The sequence below is a fragment of the Lissotriton helveticus genome, chromosome 6 (assembly GCF_964261635.1).
Source record: "Lissotriton helveticus chromosome 6, aLisHel1.1, whole genome shotgun sequence".
NCBI lineage: Eukaryota > Metazoa > Chordata > Amphibia > Caudata > Salamandridae > Lissotriton > Lissotriton helveticus.
The window spans coordinates 1,063,485,471-1,063,506,060 of NC_136067.1; the positions used below are offsets into that span (position 1 = coordinate 1,063,485,471).

The window sequence follows — 20,590 nt, forward strand, 5'->3', positions numbered from 1 at the left end:
TACTCCACTGTACCCAAATCTATGCCACTACACTCCAATCTACCAGACTGCACTCTACCCCTATATACTCCACTACACTCCACCCTAGTCTACCCTACTTCACTCCAATCTACCCTACTCCACCCCAATCGACCTCACTCCACCCCAGTCTAGCCCACTCCATTCCTCTCCGCTCTACCCCATTCTAATCCAATCTACCCTACACCACCATGATCTACCCCATTCACCCTAAATCTAGCACAATCCAATATATCCAATCTACCTTGCCAATCTATCCCACCCGTCAACTACAATCTATCATAATCCAATCTACCCCAATCTAATGTACCCCACTTGACTCCAGTCCAATTTACCCCACTCTACCAAATTTTAATTTACTCCACTACAAACTACCCTAATCTCCCGCACCCCATTCCAATCTAATCTATTACAGTCTAACCTACTCTATCCCACGCCCCCCACTCCACACCACCAACTTTTAGCCATGCTGTACAGCAGCCACGCGGGTGTACAACATGGCTAAAACACATTGCCAAAGCCAATAGCTCACCCTTAGGTGATATCTAATGGTTTTGCTGATGTTTGTAATTCACTCATATAACACTGTGTGCAAGTTATTCTGTTGGGATGTTACTCGGCTCCTTCATCCTCCAACTCCACAATGACCCTACTTAATACACTGCTCTGTAGTGCCCATGGGTGTGCTTTAGTAACTTCCTATGCAGCTTGATGTGAAAGCTAAAATTCTAGGAGAAAGAGAAGCTGACAAGCAAAGGGTTATCAAGGACGTTGTGCGACTACCCTCGTGCCATGTCCTTGTGTGCCTTCACGCAAATTATCTGGGCAGAGGTCATGCTACTTTTTAAAACCAGGGTGTTCCTCCCACTCCGTGAATGATGCTGTTGCTGGTAATCGAGCGATACTGTATCTCCCAAGGCTGCTACGACTTCCAAAACAGATTACAGCACTGGCATCTTTCCAGCCAGGCTCGCCCATTTCAGGGTTTCTTATATGCCAACAAGCTAACAAAAACCTGCCGTTTCCCATTGAAGGTTAAAAATAAGAAAATCAAGATGAAAAACAAACCTGACCACAAAAAGCTCAAACTGGGGAAAAAAGTACTTGAAATTATAACAAGCATGTTACTAAAAGTAGCAATATGGAAAAACAAGAGGGAACACAACGTCGAACTGCGGGTATCTCGGGATAGAAGAATGCGCAGGAGGAGGGCTTCTTGAGTACAGCACTTTGGACATCAACTTTCAGTTTGCACTGGAGGGATACACTTATTTCTTTCTGTAGGATATTTCAGTAAGTGTAAAAGCTTATTTATGCTGCAATATTTTTGATGCACTTTCACCAGAACTGTCAGTGTTTTTCACATGCATCTGGGATTCAAGCTCTGGTGTACTAGGGTCTTACAGTTCAACAAACACACACAGGAGACTTAGTGGGCATGCTTTCTATGGCGCTGCCCATTGCATTCGCATCCCCGCCGAAAGCAGAGCCTGGACAAGCCCGACCTTGGTTGTGAAGGTAAGGAGAAACTGGACGAGATCGACAAATTCGCCATAAAAGGATAGGGAATGGTACCCACGCAGAAAAGCGAGACCTGCAAGTTCGTGGAAGATGAAGCACATCGTCAGAGCTGGTAATTTGCTTGCAGAAGGACACGTGTGCAAGTTGCATTATTTCAGATTGACTGAAAGCAAATGTTCTTTGTAAATATAAACAGTTAGGAGTTAGCATGCACGGCGTGTCCACGGGTACGGTAGAAGCCCTGGACAGAATATTCACTGCGCCGCCGCAATCTTGAATAATTTGGGCCATTTTGCAATACGCTGGTTACATTGCATGTCCTAAATGACATCAGGTCATATAAATAGCTGTTCAGAGTTAAATTATCTAATGCAGAAGCATGGTAATAAGGCGAACAACGCAACAAGAGCAGCTGATGTTTGTGTTATGTGCGATTTTGCATTATGCATCTCATGCTAATATACAGTTCAGTCTGGATTTTGTCTTTTGCGTAATTTTACACACTCATAGTGTAGAACTGAAGGGTTAGTTTATATGACAATAAACGGGTTCATTCTGTGAGCCCACTATCTCGTGCCAGGTGCCAGATGTGTATTCATGGAGTCTACAGACTAACCTACAATAGCTCACATATGTGGGAAGCTGGATGTCCTGAACTACACATAGCTATTACTGTGTACATACTACGGAGGCCTAACTGCTACAGGCCTTTCATCCAGCCATTGACCTAGGTGCTGAAATTAAAATGTGTGTAAAGTGGGTGGGGATATTCAGCAGTCTTTACTGTTGGGCCTGGTGTCCCTTTGCTCAGAAAGCAAATCAAAATACTACAGTGATTTGACAAAACACATTTAAGACCCAAAGCCAAATAGTAGATGGTCAAAACAATGCTTTTGTGACATTTTATTGGCCTGCCAGTCTAGCGTCTGCTCAACTCACAAGGCTTGCCCAGGGCAGCCTTGTGTCCCAACAGAGAAGATGCACCTCTGAATTAATCACAGCGGTCCAGCCCACAGACAAGCGTGTGTAGTATAGTCTGGGATTTAATGTGCTAACTAATGTAAAGGCAGGTCTACACAAGCATACAGTTGAGCATGCGTTAGCAATGTGGAGCTAATAGAAGTGACAGACTGGTGTAAAATAGTCCCTCATGCATTAGATGCATCCATTGGAGGCGGAAGGATACACAAAAATAGCCAGTAGCATTAAGTGAGTGATTTATACTGCTCTGAGCGATCCAAAATGTGAATGGCAGAGTCTCAAGTAAATGGATGAAAGAGGCAGACCCAAAGTATAGTGGAAACAAAAGGTCAACTTAGTCACAAACCCAAACACAAAAAGAGCAGTGGCATGGGTTTAAGCAGCCAGAGCACTTTGATTCCCACAGGTACATAACTGGAGAGAATGTCAACTAAGCAGCAGGCTTATATACTTAAAATAAGTCTACATCAAAATACTGTGAATGACCAGAAGACATTTCCCATCTTAAATTGCAAACAATGTTGCCTTTATTCACATTACTGATTTAAAACACATTTAGCTACAATTATAAATACGCCACTGGATTACAAAACACATTGAAACAGTCCTCTCTTTTGAGGAGCATTTGTGAAGGGTACCATTGATAATTTTAACATACTTCTCGCACCTACTTGGACAGACATTATATCCACTTTTTAAGCAGCATTCAAATTTTGTACAAGCATGGACGTGTACTTTAATGCTGAGATCGGGAGTACAGTGCATTATACAATCACATGTTGTACACGAGAGAGAAATAGCTGATAAACCTTTGGGAGGGAGAAATTGGGTGGCTTGAGTGCTGAATGCCAATACCAAAAGCATAGTTACTTAAGTCCATAGTTTTATATTTTTAATATCCAAAAAGGAAAACAGCTATTTTCTTGACTAAGCAGCTCAATTTCAGTCCATAATCCCTTAATATACACCCTGACCACATAAACAAAATAAAGTCTAGTTGAAATATTTAGATTAAATACATTTTCACTGCTAAAAAAATATTGTTTTCCTTTCTCTTTAAACTTTAAACCACATCACACGTGACATTTATTCTGCCACGATATATTGTTATTGCCGAATGAAGGAAAGGAAAGTGTTTATAATTTCAGTTTTTGGTGCAGTCCTTGGCAAGAGGTTCCAAGATCTTCATGAAAATGGCTTCCATAAAAAAAAAATGTTCTTACACTTTCTTTTCACTATAGATATACCAACCTTATGCAAGCCGAGGTCAGGGCTACTTTTTATCATGATGGATAGTTTGTATTTTCTGAATTCCAACTTTGCGACAGTTCAATCCCACTGGACCTAGTCTTGATCGGGCACTCCAGTGCTCTTAAAAGTATTCCAGGCATTGTGATTTATTCAGGGCAATTACATTTTTTATTGCGAAGGCCTATCGGTCAGTTCTGGAAAGCTTGACAGCCTCTTGACATCTCTCTTACTAACAACAGAGCCAAGATCATAGCCAACGGAAGTAACATTTCACCACTCATCCTGGGTTTTCACACACAGGAAATACTATTTTCTGGATTTCGTAGGCCAAATCTGGCTTTCTTTTTCAATTTGATCTAAAGACTGCTTTAGTTTTTGCGCTACGCCTATGTTTCCAAAAAAATGACAAAATGCATAAATCTTTACATACATACTGGGGCTTTTGATCAGCCCTCTTCATCCAGTGGCCTGTCAACTTTCATCCACATTTTACTCCTGCCCAGCACATCATGCAACATGGGACAATGGTGCAGAGCAAGCACTTCGCTCCCTTGCACTGAGTGACTTCGGTATATCTATTCACATGTGTACGTCCACCTAAAAAGAAGTGCCAGTGCAGGAGCAAGTGACAACACTTTAGCTTAAGACTTTCTCTGCTAGCACCTGGACTCATAAGCTAAGAGCCTGCTCTGCCAAGTGGTGCCAGTCCTAGTTCCGGACCCTTGGAAGTGAGTTCTGGTGCAATAAGAAGAAAAATCTACATATCGAATACAATCATCATTTTGGGACCGATGCATCATCGCTAAACTCGACGCACCGCCACTGCTTGATGCAATGACTGCGGCTTTCAACGCAGGCTCTGACTTTTCATCGAGTTCCTCCAAAGAACCGCCGCTGCGTGAGTTTTGAGCACTGCAGTACAGAAGTCCTTGACGCACTGATCTGACTGCGGCACAGTGCCAGTTTTAATTCCATGGAATCAATGCAGTGTGACTTGACTTTCGATGCACCATCAATGCATCATCTCTGGGCACCGATTTAATCTTTGACACAACAGTAAGGAACTGAAGTATTGTGCCCGTAAAGGAAGCATCACCTCCCCTGCGCCACGCATCGTCCCTGGACGTGGACGGCTCAATGACTATGCACCGCATTAATGAACCATTACCTCTACGTCCCTCGTCCTCGACCCAGTCATCACTCATGAGGTATTCCACACACGACAGGAAACAAAACAGGAAACGCTTTCTGACTCCACCCACCCTCCTCTCAGGTGCTATAATACACCCCACCACCAGAAACAAATCCTGTTTTGTTTCCTGTCGGTTGGATGCTGATGGGTGACGCTTGGGTGAGTGCCGGGCACTTACCTGCTTCGGTTGTCCTGTGGTGTTCCTCCTTTGCTGGGCCCTGGGGGTGCTCATGGACCTACGTGGGACCTTTTTGGAGGCAGGCTGCTGGGCTTCCTGCACTTCGCTTCTGGCGGGGACCCTGGGTTGCGGGGCTTCTCGGGTCCCCGTGGTTTTACCCCTGGATCCTGGACTCTTCCTTGTCTCCGCGCTCGTTTGGGCTGTTGCCCTCGCGCCCTGCCCTTTGCCGGTCACTGGGGTGTGGGCCATGTGGTGGAGCACTCGCTTTCCTGGACGGTTGGTGGCGGACTGGCTGCCCGCGTTCTCCGGTCCTTTTGGGCGGGGCGCGCTCACCTCCTGGCTCCGGTTCCGCCCCTCCCTTCGCGGGGGCCGTTTCTTCCTGTGATTGAAGCCGCGTTGTAGGGGCTGGACGCAGGATACCGTTCTCGTCCTCGGAGCCTCATTTTTGCTTGCGCGGGCACCCGGGTGGGCTCCGGGTTCCCTGGCCTCCTTCCTGGATTGGCTGCACGGGTCCTTGCGATGACGTCATCGTCTCCTTTCCGCATTGGTGACTCGGGGTGTTTTCCTTCGTCGGTGCTCCTGGATGGCTCGTTTTTTCTGCCGCCTCCTTCTACTTCCTCGGTTTCCGAGGGGCTGCAGCTGTGGGGTGAGTGTTTTCCTCCTATTTATGGCGGGATTTCGTTTTCTTTCTTCTGTACCACTTGTGAGAGTTGCTGTGTTGCTTTGCTGGTTTGCTGTGTATTTGCTGGTCATTATGGGGAAACACCATAGGAAGAGAAAGCATGTCTCTCCTGTTGGGTCATCCTCTTCCGACAGTGGTGATTCTGCCCCTGCTGGTCGGAGTGCTGGTCTGGGTGACTCGAAGAGGCTGAAGCTGCTGATTTTGGAGACGCTGTCCGAGCTCCAGGCTTCGAAAAAGGGTGCTGGGGGTCGCTCGGAGTCCCCTGCTCACCTTTATTCTGATATCTCCTCCTCTGCTTCCTCTGATGAGTCCGCTTTGGGTGCGGTGGATCTGCAGGGCAAGTACGTTTCGAAGGAGCTGTTGCCTGATATTCTTGGTCATGTTCGGGAGAATATGGGCTTCCCTGAGGTTTCTGTGGCCAGTACCTCCCAGGATGCTGTTCTACCGCAGTTTCGGAGGCCTGTGTCTTCTTCCATGCCCATCCACCCCTTTGTTATGGATGTCCTTCTTAAGGAGTGGAAAGACCCGGACCATATTTCTTTGCCCAGGTTCATGTCGAAACTGTATCCTTTGCAGGATTCGGAGGTTGCCCTGCCTGATTCGGTGCAGGTGGACTCTATTGTTGCTTCCCTGGTGGGTCGGCCTTCCATGGCTGATGATAATATCCTGAAGGATGGAGTGGATAAGAAAATTGACTCTGCTCTAAAGAAGTCCTATGCTGGCTCTCACCTGGCTCTTCGGTCGGGTGTTTATGGTGCTTATGTTGCGCAGTCTTTGTTGGCTGACTTCAAGACTTTGTTTTCTACTATGCAGGAGGGGGGCACTTGTCCGGAGTTGCTGGAGTCTATGGAACGTCAATCGGAGTTCCTTTCAGACATTGCCTTTGACTCAGTCCGGGCTTCTGCTCTGTCTTGTGGTTCCTCTGTGGCTGCCCGTCGGAACTTGTTGCTGCGGGGTTGGAAGACGGATGCGGCGCAGCGTTCTATGGCCTTGCGGTTGCCATTTTCAGGAACTCTTCTTTTTGGGGACGCACTGGAGGACAAGCTCCATAAGGTTTTCAAGGAGAGGAAGCATTCTTTGTCCTTCCGTCCTGCCCCTTCTCATAAGGGATCCTCCTTTTCTAATGCGAGGTCCTTTCGCCAGCCTTCCAGGTTTCAGCAGTCCTCGTTTAGGGGCCAGCGTGGTGCTCGTGGGTCCTTTCCTCGGAGGTTCCAGAAGAAGCCCCAGCCGGATGGTGGGTCTGGCGCTCCTCGTTCCTGACTACGCCGCACCGGTGCCCGATCTCGCTGGTGGTCGGCCCGCGGTTGGTGGGAGACTGCGGCTGTTCCTCCCTGCTTGGTTGTTGACGACCTCCGACCAGTGGGTACTGGATGTTGTGTCCAGGGGTTACCGGATAGAGTTCCTGTCTCCCCCACCTCCCTCGGGTGTTGTGGTGACCCCATTGCCTTCGGACCCGTCTCGTCGTCTGGGATTGTTGGAGGGTGTTCAGGTCCTGTTCGACAAACTGGCGATTGTCCCGGTCCCCCCCCTGGAACGTGGCCTGGGGACTTATTCGGTTGTCTTTGTGGTCCCGAAGATCACGGGGGGTTTCCGTGTTGTCATCAATCTTCGGGCCCTGAACTTGTTTGTGCGCAAGATCACTTTCAAAATGGATACTTTGCAGAGGGTGATCCCTTTGATCCAGGAGGGCTGGGTGTTCACCTCTCTGGATCTCCAGGATGCATACCTTCATGTTCCGATGGCGTTGGAGGATCAGCGGTTCCTGCGCTTCTGCCTGGAGGGTCGTCACTGGCAGTTTTGCGTCCTCCCCTTTGGTCTCCGGTCCGCCCCCAGGGTGTTCACCAAGGTGGCGGCTCCCTTGGTGGCTCATCTCCATCTCCTGGGGGTGTCCGTTTTTCCTTACTTGGACGACTGGCTGCTGCAGGCTCCTTCTCCAGGGGTCATGTCTTGCCACCTTTCCTTGACCATGCGTACGCTCGAGGATCATGGGTTCCTGGTCAATCTGCCGAAGAGTCACCTGGAGCCTGCCACTCGGAGGACTTTCATTGGGGCCGTGTTCGACTCAGTTCTGGGCATGGTTTTTCTCCCGGAGTCCAGGATTCTACGTCTTCAGTTGCTGTTGAGGAGGTTGCTTTCCCGGGCTTCAGCTCCTCTGCTGCAGTGGCTGGTGGTTCAGGGCCACATGTCTGCCACCGTGTTCACGGTGCCCTGGGCCAGGGCTCATCTTCGACCTCTGTTGTGGCATGTTCAGAGTTGGGTCTCCTTTCCTGTCCAGGACTTCTCGATTCCTGTGCCTGTGACTCCGGAGTTGGTGTCTGCTCTCCAGTGGTGGCTGGACTCTTCGAATCTGTCGAGGGGCATGTGGTTCCATCCTCCGGCTCCCTTGGTGTTGACGACGGATGCCAGCGCTTTCGGTTGGGGTGCGACTCTGGGTCGTTGGTCGGTGCAGGCGCGTTGGCTTCCTTCGGAGTCGCACCGTTCGTCCAATTGGAGGGAGCTGTCTGCGGTGGAGAGGGCTCTCCGCCTTCTCAAGGATCGTCTTCTGGGGTGCAACGTGTTGGTGAGGTCGGACAACACTGTGACTGTGGCCTACATCAACCACCAGGGCAGTACCCGCTGCCTCTCCCTGAATTTGGTGGCCTGTGCAATTGCGAGTTGGGCCGAGTGTCATCTGGTGGCTCTCTCTGCTGTGCACATTCGGGGTGTGGACAACGTGGTTGCCGTTTCCTTGAGTCGGAAGTTCCCGTCCTCTCTCTCCCTGTGCCTGGCCCCTCGGATTTTCCGGTTGCTCTGCCGGAGGTTCGGGACTCCGGTTCTGGACCTGTTTGCCTCCCGGTCCGATGCATTCATTGCTTCCCCTGTTCTGTTCCAGGACCCCGGAGTCGGGGGCTTGGGGGGTGGATGCCTTGACTGTCCTTTGGCCTCCTTGGTTCCTCTATGCGTTCCCCCCCTTTCCTCTGATCCCTGCTTTCCTGCTGAAGGTTCGTCGGGTGGGGGCTCAGGTGGTGGCTGTTCTTCCTTATTGGCCTCGCCGCTCCTGGTTTCCTCTGCTTCTGGGTCTGGCGGTGGGCCCTCCGTGGATCCTGCCCCGCTACCCCTCTCCGCTGTGTTCCCCGTCTCCCTCCCTGTTGGTTCCTCTCACCTTGGCGGTCTGGAGGTTGAACGGTTGTCTCTTGGAGTCCGGGGTCTGCCCGACCACCTCATCACTGTGATGCAGGCGTCTCGTCGGAAGTCCACTCTGTCCTCCTACTCGAAACACTGGGCTTCTTTTTCTTCTTGGTGTGTTGCCCTGGATCTGTCTCCTACTTCTTGTGGTGTTTCTTCTATTCTGCAGTTTTTTTTGGAGGGTTTTCAAAAACACTATGCTTTGTCCACTTTGAAGGGTCAGTGGGCTGCTATTCGGGCCTTTCGTGATCCGGCTTCTCTTCTTCCTTCGGACGGGTTGCTGGTTTCCCGTCTGTTTAGGAGTTTCTCTCTTTCTGCTCCTTCTGTCCGCTCGCCGGTTCCTCCTTGGGATCTCTCTTTGGTTCTGGGTGCCTTGCAGTCCCCTCCCTTTGAGCCTTTGGAGTCGGTGGAGTTGAAATTCCTGTCTTTCAAAGTTACTTTTTTGGTGGCTGTTACATCTGCTCGGAGATTGGGGGAGCTTACGGCTTTGCGTTGTTCTCCCCCCTTTTTGAGGTTTCTGGACGACGCTGTGGTCCTTTCCTTGGACCCCGGTTTTATGCCAAAAATTCGTTCCCGTTTCCATTCCTCCCAGGAGTTGGTTCTTCCTTCTCTCTGTCCTTCTCCTTCCTCTCCTTCTGATGTCTTGCTTCATTCTTTGGATGTGAGAAGGGCGTTGTCTGTTTATGTTGATCGTTCTGCTGGGTTTCGGTCTTCTGACTCCCTCTTCGTGACCTTTGGTTTGGCTGGTAGGGGTAAGGCTGCCTCTCGTCTTACTTTGGGTCGCTGGATCAAGGCTGTGATCTTGTTGGCTTACCAGGGCTCTGGTTTGCCTTGCCCGTCTGGGGTTCAGGCGAGATCTACCAGGGGTGTGTCTGCTTCCTGGGCTGCCTTCCATGGGGTTCCCCTTGAGGAGATCTGTAGGGCAGGTACCTGGGCGTCCGAGTCCACTTTTGTGCGACATTATCGTTTGAATTGTGCTCTGTCTAGCCGCCCTAATTTTGGTTCTGGTGTGTTGCAAGCTGTGGGGATCCCCCCATCTGTTTGATTCTGTTTATTTCTGTTTTGTTAATAAACTGTGTCTTGCTGCACTCCTTGGTCTCTGTTCTGTTTCTGTTTGTGGTGTGCCAAAGGCCTTTGTGGGGTTGCTTTGGTATGCCTCATGAGTGATGACTGGGTCGAGGACGAGGGACGTAGAGGTAATGCTATGATTACGTACGGTAATCCCCATTACTCTTAGTCCTACTCGTCCTCGACCCAGTCATACGACCCGCCCGCCCTCCCTTTCCAGGCCTTTGGTGCTTGGTACATCAGGATTTGTTTCTGGTGGTGGGGTGTATTATAGCACCTGAGAGGAGGGTGGGTGGAGTCAGAAAGCGTTTCCTGTTTTGTTTCCTGTCGTGTGTGGAATACCTCATGAGTGATGACTGGGTCGAGGACGAGTAGGACTAAGAGTAATGGGGATTACCGTACGTAATCATAGCAACACACCCTGTCTACAGCAACGCATCACCTCCTCCGCACAACACAATGTCCCGAGCGTCACTGTGCCAAAGACCTGCATAGCAGTAAGGAACCAATGCTTTACCGGCTTTTCCGATGCCTCACCTCCCCTCTCCCACGCATCGTCCTTGAGGTTTTTTTAACACATTTAAAGTACATTGTCCTGGTCAAGCGCAACCATCGATTTTTAAGCACTACAACTTTATTTCACTTTGAAAATAAATTCATATCTTGAGTGTTGTATGTTGGATTTTTGTCGTTTCCGTCTTGTTTTAATCACATAAATATTGGATATTTTTCTAAACAGGTGTGGAGTGTGTGTGTGTGAGTCTGAGTGTGTGTGTGTGTGTACACAAATACTTTACACATTGCCTCTGGGGAGAAGCCTGAGTGCTCTTGCCAAGCTACCAATGGGGTGAGCATAGGTTATTCTGAGGGTGTAATTTACCCTGACTAGGATTGTGGGTCCCTACCTCAATAGGGTGCATACCTCTGCCAACTAGAGACCTCATTTCTAACAAAATGTCTTCTATTTTTCCTTAACTGATTGAGCTTCCCCCAGACAGAAGCAATGGGATGACCCATAGAGCAGTCTCGGAAAAGATGCAGATGCTTTAGAAAAGGCTGAGGGAGCACTGCAGAACTATCAAGCCTTTTCACTAAAACAGTCAGGTAAGAGGCTGCTCGTGCTCCCCATTTTTGGTGGAAGTGGGGGTACACCTGTAGTGAAATGACAGTTAATCCCACCCCTCCGCCCCCAGCAAAATTAGCCACCCTCATGTGAAGCTTCAGCCCAAAAAAGTACAGGGAAGGTATGAACAGCTGTTATTGCCCATAGAAGTGGGCAATAACACAATTAAAACAGGCAAGGCATCTCACTATGTTCTTGAGCGCTACTTTCATGCCCGCAGAACTCTACTTACAAAGAAAGGCATCATCAGTAGTGAGACTCAAGCACTTATAGCTATATATTGTGTCCAGGTCACAACCCTGAGCCAGTAAGATCCACTGGACATTGGTTTACTTAAAGTAACAATTATATCATTTTCTAATGAGCAGGCAAATCATACAATCAAACTCCACTTGAAGCGGACCTGACTATGAGAAAATATCGCTGTCACATTGTTATGTTATGTTACGCAAATTTGTATAGCGCATGGCTACCCCAACACCGGGGCGTCCCAGCGCTTGCAGACGTGCCAGATGGGAAAACAACAGAGCCAGTGAGAATGTCTTAGATGGAGGAGAATAACCAAGTTTTGATTTGTTTTCGAAAGAGCATGTGGTTGGTGAGTACATAGAGGGCATCAAGGCAGAAGACTGCTAATACTATAAATCTAGTGCAGCTAAATAGAGATTAAACAATAAAGGGATAAAACACATGACCCCTGTTCTGGATGACATTTATGGTAGGCATCCAAGTAAAGTGACTGAATTGTCCGCAATCATAAAGAATAAATCTTCATAAGCATCAGCTTATTCCATAGTAACTACTGATCCAGTACATCAAAACAGACGTAAAATCCATGAAACGACAGCATATAGGAGGCATGTCCTTGGTCAACTTGTTATAGCAAGGAAAACACCACCATTGCATGCCGGAAGGTTGAGTGATTCGCTTCAAACCCAGATTGCCTAACTGGGAGCAATTATCCTCCTACACCTATTATACAATTGCTTATGGAAAACATTGGCCAAAACCTTTCCACCTAGGCGCCACACTGAGCTCAACATTGAGAGTAAATTGTAACTCAATGGTTCAACATAACTTCCTTTTTTAAGTTTGACTTGTATGAAGCAAACATATTGTATTCCTTACTTTAAGGGATTTTGGTTCAGCCTCATTCTTCCATTGGCATCTTTTGCTCCTGAACCTTCAGAGGATTTTAGTTTCAGTCTTTTTCCATTGTCTGCTTGGATGTGTCCTTCCACCACCATTGGAATGCATGATCGACAGATTTAAATCTGAAACCAGTCAGAGAGTGGCCAAGGTGCAAACATCAACAAAAACATCTGAAACACTAATGCTGCAGTAAATAAGAAAAACTTTTTTCCTTTTGCATCCATTTTCAGATGCTTTTGTCTGCTCTTTAGTATACGTTTGATGTTACAATATGCACACAACCAATCTGCATCCTATGCAAAAATCAAATCTATTGGTTTTGCCAATGCTCGTTTTATATATAGGGGGCAACGACGATTTCCTACACAACACAGGAACAACTCCAGCGACCAATGCAGAGTCAAACACAGGCTTAGCTATAGATGTCCACCACTTCCTATACCTAATAATTGCAACTCATCAGCACACTGGCTTGGAGAATGTCATACCTCCAATTAAGTCTTCTCGGTTCAAACATGGAAGATCATATTTATATGAATGAGAAAGTCCTAACTGTATCCTGAAAGCGGTTTGCCCATATAAATTTGTAAGTTATAATTGCAGCATATTTTGAGTGAGGGGATGATTATTTGTTTCAATGTTGGTGCCCGCCACTGCTATTGAAGTCAGTCTACAGAACGTATTCATGAAATTCAATGTGAAGGTCTCAAGCATAACTTACCACTTCCCTAATTATTTTTACTCTTTGTTCACTTAGAACAAGTCTTAATTTTCACATTCAGCTTTCCTATACAATAGATCCCCTCAGATGTACAGATTAATACCAGGACAGAACGTCCTAACTGCACGAAGCACCTCCTAGTGTTTCAGTCGAGTATCATACATAAACTAATCAATAATGACACTATTCAAATAGGAAGTAGTATAAGCGAGTAACATCTAAAAGCCAACATGTTCACTATTCCTAGCTGCTAAAACTGGTTCTGGGTCAGACCCGGAGTCAATTATATGGCAAGAGTACCAGGCTTTTTGCTTTCTTTTCCTGATCCTAAACATCTCCTCAGGTTATCTGTGGAACGAACATTAGAGATGACACGATACTGTTCTGTTATAAAAGCTTGGCCACAATGGTCACTCATGAACTGTTTTATAATTTAAAAAAACTGTCATTAAAGTCCAGTCACCTCCTCCTACATATTTGTAATCCAATACAAATGAATTTACGGTTGACACATGCTAATTCTTTTCAGGAATATTTTGTGTGATCTGGCCATTAAGTATTATACTTTTTTTTTTTGATGAATGGCTTTTTATTAAAAAGATACTAATTCATGGCTTCCAGGTGTTCACCATGCGTAAGTCCTCCATTTTGCTATACATGTTAGCCATCAAATACAAATTAAGTAAGAGTATGTTAGTAAGCTCTGCCAGGTCTGCAGCGTTTCAATTTAAGAACAGAAGGCTGTGGTAGGGTGCACACCCTCTGAAAAGAAGTTTTGATGGGGGTTCCTCCAGCACCTCTCGGGGTGTGCAATGTAGGCTGATGTCTGAAGGTGGCTGTGGAAGCAGACAGTATTCGAGCCAGTGATGGCCCATGGTGCTCAAAAGCAGCAGTGTCACTTCAAGCCCTGAACCCTGGGTTGGTTTAATCCAATGCACTCCACCTCCATATTCTACACAAGAGCAGGGAGATTGGAGAAAGCTTCCCTTCTAAACCCAAAAATGTACTTTGGCGTCAGTCAATTATTTATGTAACAATGTGGATCATGTGCAGAACATCGAATCTACTGTGTACACCGTACTAGGTTTACATGTTCTTCCAGGTGAATACTGGCTGGGGAGGGAACAGCAGCTGCAGTCATAGACGTTGTCATCGCGCTCTCCCATCTAGACTCTCAGCCTGTTACTTGAACTGGTTGTCAATCAATGTGCCCTTCATCATGGCTTTCTTGGATTCTAATTAAGCCAGTTCCTGTAGCCTTCTCTTGCTCATTCCTTTGCGCTCCAGCTGCTTCTCGATCACCTTTGCATTCTGTGCATACGAGTCCGCCACATCCCTTGCTTTAATTTCCTCTTCTTCTCATCAATGGTAGAGACAGTAACGGAGCTGAACTTGCCCATGTCTTTGGTCCTTTTAGCCATCATAACCTTTTAGGTGGATCTGGTTTCTGAGTGTAAATGTTGTTTTTTCCAAATCCCTGGCCAAATTTGACCAGTGCACCATCGACTATGAATGTAACGGGGGCATTCTTCTGCAGGTGCTGGTAGAAGAGCAGCAACTGCCACTTGCCACACTTCTTCCTGTACTGTCGCTCGATGCCTTCTGGCCTTCTCAGATACATGGTTTCCTCCTCTTCTGTGTTGCAATTTTTTTAATGTTGTAAGTAGCTTATGGCCTTTACAATCAACCAAGGATGAGCGAAATATACAAGGTGAGACATAATTAGAGTCTAAAATATCTGGCAAGTATTCAAATTTGCATGACATTTTAGAAATAATATTCTCACTCGAGATGATAATGGTCTCAGCCACCTCAAGGACGACCTTATCTAGTAATTGCTCTACCTCATGAATCATAGACTCTGACTCCATTTTGGAACAAAGATACACTGAGCTAACAACTACGCAGAGGTTATGAGAACGAAGAGTTACAATGATTTTCACTCTGATAGCCAGTATCTAAGAGGAGTTCTGCGTCCTAAAGTGCAATGGTTGAGAAACAGCAGTAAGCAACTCAGATCAAGAAGACCTCAAAAAGACCGGTTTACACTGGAATTAAAAATATAAAAAACTGTTGGTTAACCAAGGTTCATGTAACAGTAAGGGATTCAACTGTACCTAAAAAAACATTAAAGTAATCAACCTCACATATATAAAAGGAGTGTTTCAATACCACCTATGCTTCAAGATAAAACAGAGCAAACATTTCAAGGTTTACTAGGAGCACTGCTGGTAAGGTTGCCCCAAAGCATACTATAACCAAGACAATTCAAATGTATTTCCTCCAGCTGCTTTCCTAGACAGAAATGTTGGACTTTCAAAATCATTAATGCCATAACACTGAAGTTATCAAGTGCTGCCCACAATTCCACAGATAGTTCTTAAAAAATTACTTCAAGGAGGCACCAAAACATGTTCAGGTTCATTCCCCGAAGCATGAAGTTGTGCAAAGCTCTGGTTACGACATACTATTCAGACAGAGAATGCCAAACTAATGAATTGATCAGGAGAATAAAGTCTGTATACATGGTGTGAGAATGTGGATTATTAGTTCAAGTGAATTGGAGGCCCCATCAAATAATTATGGCACTATCCCTTACTAGGTCCAGTTAGGTTGGATTAATTTAAACCAGAGCTCAACCCATGGTAGCTGTAGCACAGAGCAGATAGGTGTAACTTTAAAATAATGTATAAATCAGTTATCAGTACCAAAACTGTTAAAAAGTAGAAAATACAGCATAATAAAAATCCCAATGCAATCTATAAAAATAGAGTAACATTTAATGAACAAATAGACACCCAAACCAGAAAACATCTGAAGTAGGGGATCAGTCGGTGGGTCAGGTTGCATGCTGGATCCAAAAATGGGCTCGGCGGCTGCAGCCGGCTGAAGCACAGGACCTCGGTGGGAGCCTCGGCTCTGGCAGGAATTTTGAGGCTCTCAACATTGTCAGCTAGAAAGCGGAGAGAGGGCAAAGTCTGGGTCCATAAAGCAGTTGTCGATGATTGAGTGCTGTTTGGCGTTGACCCTGGTGAAGTCCGCTACGTTCGGACTCAGACATTTTTCTAGATGTCAAATTCAATTCAATGGGGCAAACCAACAAGTTGAATCTGACTGGCAATTCGATGTCAGTGGGTTGGTGGCAGTCCTGTGGTAGTCTCTGGTTCTTTAGGCAAAAAGTTCAGAAAGGCTTCTAAGTGTTCAATCTTGTAGTCTGGAGGAAGAAAAGCGGGATCTCAAACACCAGACACGGTGCAGGACCTTTTGGGCACCACTTGGGGGTTATGACTTAATCTCCCAGAAACCACCAGCAGGGTCCAAGGCACATCCAGTTGGAACAGGTCAGCTAGGTGCAGCAAAGAGTTGGGGTTCTTGCAGCTTTTGTGTTCCTGGAAATTAACAGGGGGCTACCCAACTTGCCCTTGGAGTCTGCTTTTAGGCCCTGGGTAAGTGGGAGCAGTGCTTGGGGTTCTCTCCACAGGTTAAACAGCAGGCAGAGGGAAGATGTGTTCTGAAGGGGGTACTGAGGGTGCAATATTTATGCCCAGTGTCAGCCTGTGGGCGGGGAAAACTCTTGGCCATGCATGCCCTAGACAAAGGAGTTAAAGTTTCCACCAGTAACCCTGTCTATGTTTGCAGCACTTCCTGTGTGTTTAGTGAACTATCCCACAGTGCCCCTCTCTACCTGAAATCAACATGGCAGAACCTTTCTTCCCTTGTGCAGAGTTCCCCGTGTCCTCCCAGAGGTGTGGCTATAATGGGCAAACCCTTGCTTGTGGTACCACAAAACTGGTCAGGAGGCAACCCCTCAACCACTGGGACTGATGCATGGCTGGCTAGCAGAACAATAAAGGGGACAGGCCCAGGTGTGTGTTACATCTGCTTGTGACATGGTAGCCACCCTTCGATGGGAAATTAAGTCCCTGGGAAAAGCCCAGATGGCCAGCCTGTCAGGGAGCTATGCATCTCCCCACAATCAAGCCCTTTAGCCACTACATGGGAGCAATGCACGCCTCGCCCCAGGAGAGCCATTAACAGCCAGGTGACACTGAACACTGACAAAAAGGCACACTTGGCTTAGCCATGAAAATTACAACTTTGTAAATGTGCCATTTCAAAATAGTAATTTAAAATTACCCTTGCCCATTAGATTGGATTTTAGTCCCAAAGTGAAGTCTTGGATTATCCTAGGGGCATTTAGGGCCTACCTTAGGGGTAACTCGTTCGCATTGATAAGGAAAATATAGGTCTAAAAAGAAGGTTTATCTAGTCAGGTCGAATCATCTGCAATTTTAAAATTCACACCCATGCTGCAGGAGCAGACGTCAATACATGCTTTGTATTGTCACTTTAGTGGTGGCATAATAGGTGCTACATTCCACTAGTGCCGTTTAACTTACAGGCCCTGGATACACATGACGTGGCAACATCACACTTCCTTATTTTTTTGCAGCAACATTTTTGGGATGCCAGCTTTACGAGCAAGATGTTCAGAGCCAAGTTTAAATGCTCCATCTGGCCTCATTCAAGAAGTCAACATATGTAACTAGGATTCAGTCATCCATCCGGTGGAGACTTGTATAAGCAGTGGTCCGCAGGACATTAATTGTATATGCGACCATCTCAAAGACTTATGTTCTCTTATATTCCTAGTCCTGAGTAGACCTTTAATGACTATGGACCGAAAAACATCAACCTTACAGTAGGAGTGTTTCCCAACTACTGGGACCTCATGCCCACTGCATCACGCCCTAATGACATCTGGGCACCCTTTACAAATTGGCTTAGCCGCAGAGACAGCTTCCTTGGCGGAGACAATTCCATCCCTACAGCAGTCAGGCCCCCCACTCCTACCGCATTATCTCAATCATGTTACTGTACACTGTTCGCTCATACGCTTCACTGACCATCGTCCTTTGATACCCAATGCTGCCGACATGTATGTTTTGATTGTAATACTGTATTGAAATCTACATGTGTCCTGTAATCTGACATATTTGTCCATTATAGAGGACTCTTCTGATTGTCCTAACTCTGTTGTATTGACTGTCTCTTACAAATTATAAATAAAGTTTTTTTTAAAAACCATACAGTAGGAGTCATACACTTCGAAGAAAGTAAGGGGACAGGTGCCCTGGTCTCCCTTGACTTGGTGACTACCACTGGGTGGATTGGAAGTTGGACTCATTACACAACCACCTTTTTATCTCCAATAATAAGGGAACAAGGAAGAATAAATGGACAATGAGCTTCCCTATTCTTTGTGGGCCCTTTTAATGTGCTTAATGTTTAAGCCTTGTTTATGTCTTATGTAATTTGATTTGTTTTTACCCCTGCACCAGAGATCTCAAAACATTATGGAATTGATATTGATGCAGATGGCTTTATGAAATTTATGATAAAATAATTCATGGTTGATTCAGTCATGGTCCTGGTGGAAATTAATTATTTCATTGTGGCCTTTACTTTCTGCACTCAGGCTGCAGGGGCAAGCCTTAGCACATGCTTTGCATTGTCAATTTTGTGGTAACACAGTAGGTGCTGCATCCTACTAGTGACATTTACCTTAAAGGCCCTGGGTACACTGGGTACCATATAACAGGGACATATAGGCATGGTAAATATGCCAATCATGGTTTTTAACCAATTCAACAAGTTTTAAAGGCCAAAGCACATCCACTAGATCATGGTTGACAGGGTACCAGTGGATAGTCTAAAAACCAACAGAGTCAGTCCGAAAACAGGGAGTGATCCTGTAAGATAACTCCTACATTTATTCCCCTTTGCCCATCACTGTTTGATACTTGAATTTAAGTAGGGAACTACATGAGATATCCCTGAACATAATGGTACGTATTACTCTGATGATCAAACAACATGTGAAGGTTTGCTTGAAGCAGTTTTTACTGTCACACTCTACTGACTTTGAAAAGAGTGAGTAAGAAACACCTTAAGTCAAACTCTAGGAGGAAAAAGATCTCATTCCATGCTCCTGGCTTATGGACAACATCTGAGGAGAAAGCTCCGAAATACTTATTAACCTAATGATGCCCGGACCATCACTTCCAAGTTTGTCAAGCCAGCAAGCAGGACAGGTGGAGGAAAGAGCAAGCAAAAATCATCCTTCACCAGCCAAAATGATAATCTCCATGTAGGTATGGGCAAATTAGTAAGAGAATGATTGGCCACTTTAACCAATGGGATCCAGATGATGAACTCCTACTCACTGTCTTGCCCCATTTCCATTCGCAGAATGCTGCAGATAGCCTCTTCCACATCAGCACTTGAGACCCTGTCCTGTTGTGTTTGTTTTCTTCAGAGACGCTGGCTTAGGTTGCCCTTTTAGTGAATTACATTTTAAAAGCTTCGGATATTTAGTACGCTATAAAAAACAACTAATAAAGTAAAAATCAGTATCAACCAAATACTCCCTTACAAATGTATAGCTACACTTCAAATATACCGTTTTAATGGAATTAAAGTACATAAAAGTGAAAGTCGTAGATGTTTCAAGTAGGACACTTTCCTTTTTAGGTCTCACTTACTAGACATTGCTGTTGCGAGTCTATTGCTGGCTTAATGTGGGTTTAAAGCCCGCCCATTGCTTACTATTACTTGTCTTCAATGTTAGTCTCGTTTGCTTGCCTATTATTTATCCGTTGTGTGGGCTTTCCTTCCTCTTCTTGTCTTTGTTCCTTACACATGGACGCATTACTGTATCCTTCCACTACTAATTTTACAAGGTGCTACTTTTTTTGTTTAAGCACTCTACAAGAGTGCATGTGTTTTACAACTGTCTTAGTAGTGTACTTCTCTTTCCCCTGTGCTTCTCCCCATTACATTTTATCTTCTCACCCATATGTATTATCCGCCCCAGATCCACCTTTCTGTCTTTTGCCCATTTAATCACCTCACCCACGCCTCTGTTGCTTTTCCCACCCACCTCACCATGTTGCTCCTACCTAACTGCACCCCAGTTTTGCTTCTGCTCCAAACCACGCCCCAATCTTGCTTCTGTCCCTTGCTCCCCTGTTGCTTCCACTCCTCACCCACACCCCCGCGTTGCTTCCCCTCTCATGTTGCTTCACTCAGTGTTGTTTCCCTCCTTTCCACCCGATTTAAAAAAACAACGATATTGTGGGGGGTTCTCTCTTTTAGTTACTGATCCAACTAATTGAGACATTTTTTGGAACGTAGATAGAGGTTTACAGCCCAACATGTTGATTTGACCTTGAATCTCAAAACGTACTCAAGTATGTTGTTTACCACCCCACTAACATCTAATATCTGACACATTTATGCGTTATTCTTTACACCATAGTTCTGTTCTCTTAAAACTCCCTAACTTTCTAGCAAAAGACTATATTGAAAATAGAAGTAATATCACTTCCCGAATCACAAAAATACGGGGGAGCTACACTTTTCCATGCTTCAGCAATTAATAATCTTAGAACAGCTGTAGTTGAATACAGGCTCAAACAGGTTATTACAGGTTCACTAATTTAATTATTACTTATACCTAAAAGGGTGGGCCATGC

At 45.9% G+C, this 20,590-nt stretch overlaps 1 protein-coding gene and 1 pseudogene across 3 annotated transcripts in view; both read right to left on the reverse strand.

Annotated features, from left to right (window-relative positions):
* MAP3K4 (mitogen-activated protein kinase kinase kinase 4) overlaps positions 1–20,590 on the reverse strand; it is a 502,654-nt gene that overhangs the window by 349,110 nt on the left and 132,954 nt on the right. The gene's annotated exons all lie outside the window — the stretch shown is intronic.
* On the reverse strand, positions 14,133–14,697 carry LOC144761343 (STING ER exit protein pseudogene; annotated as a pseudogene).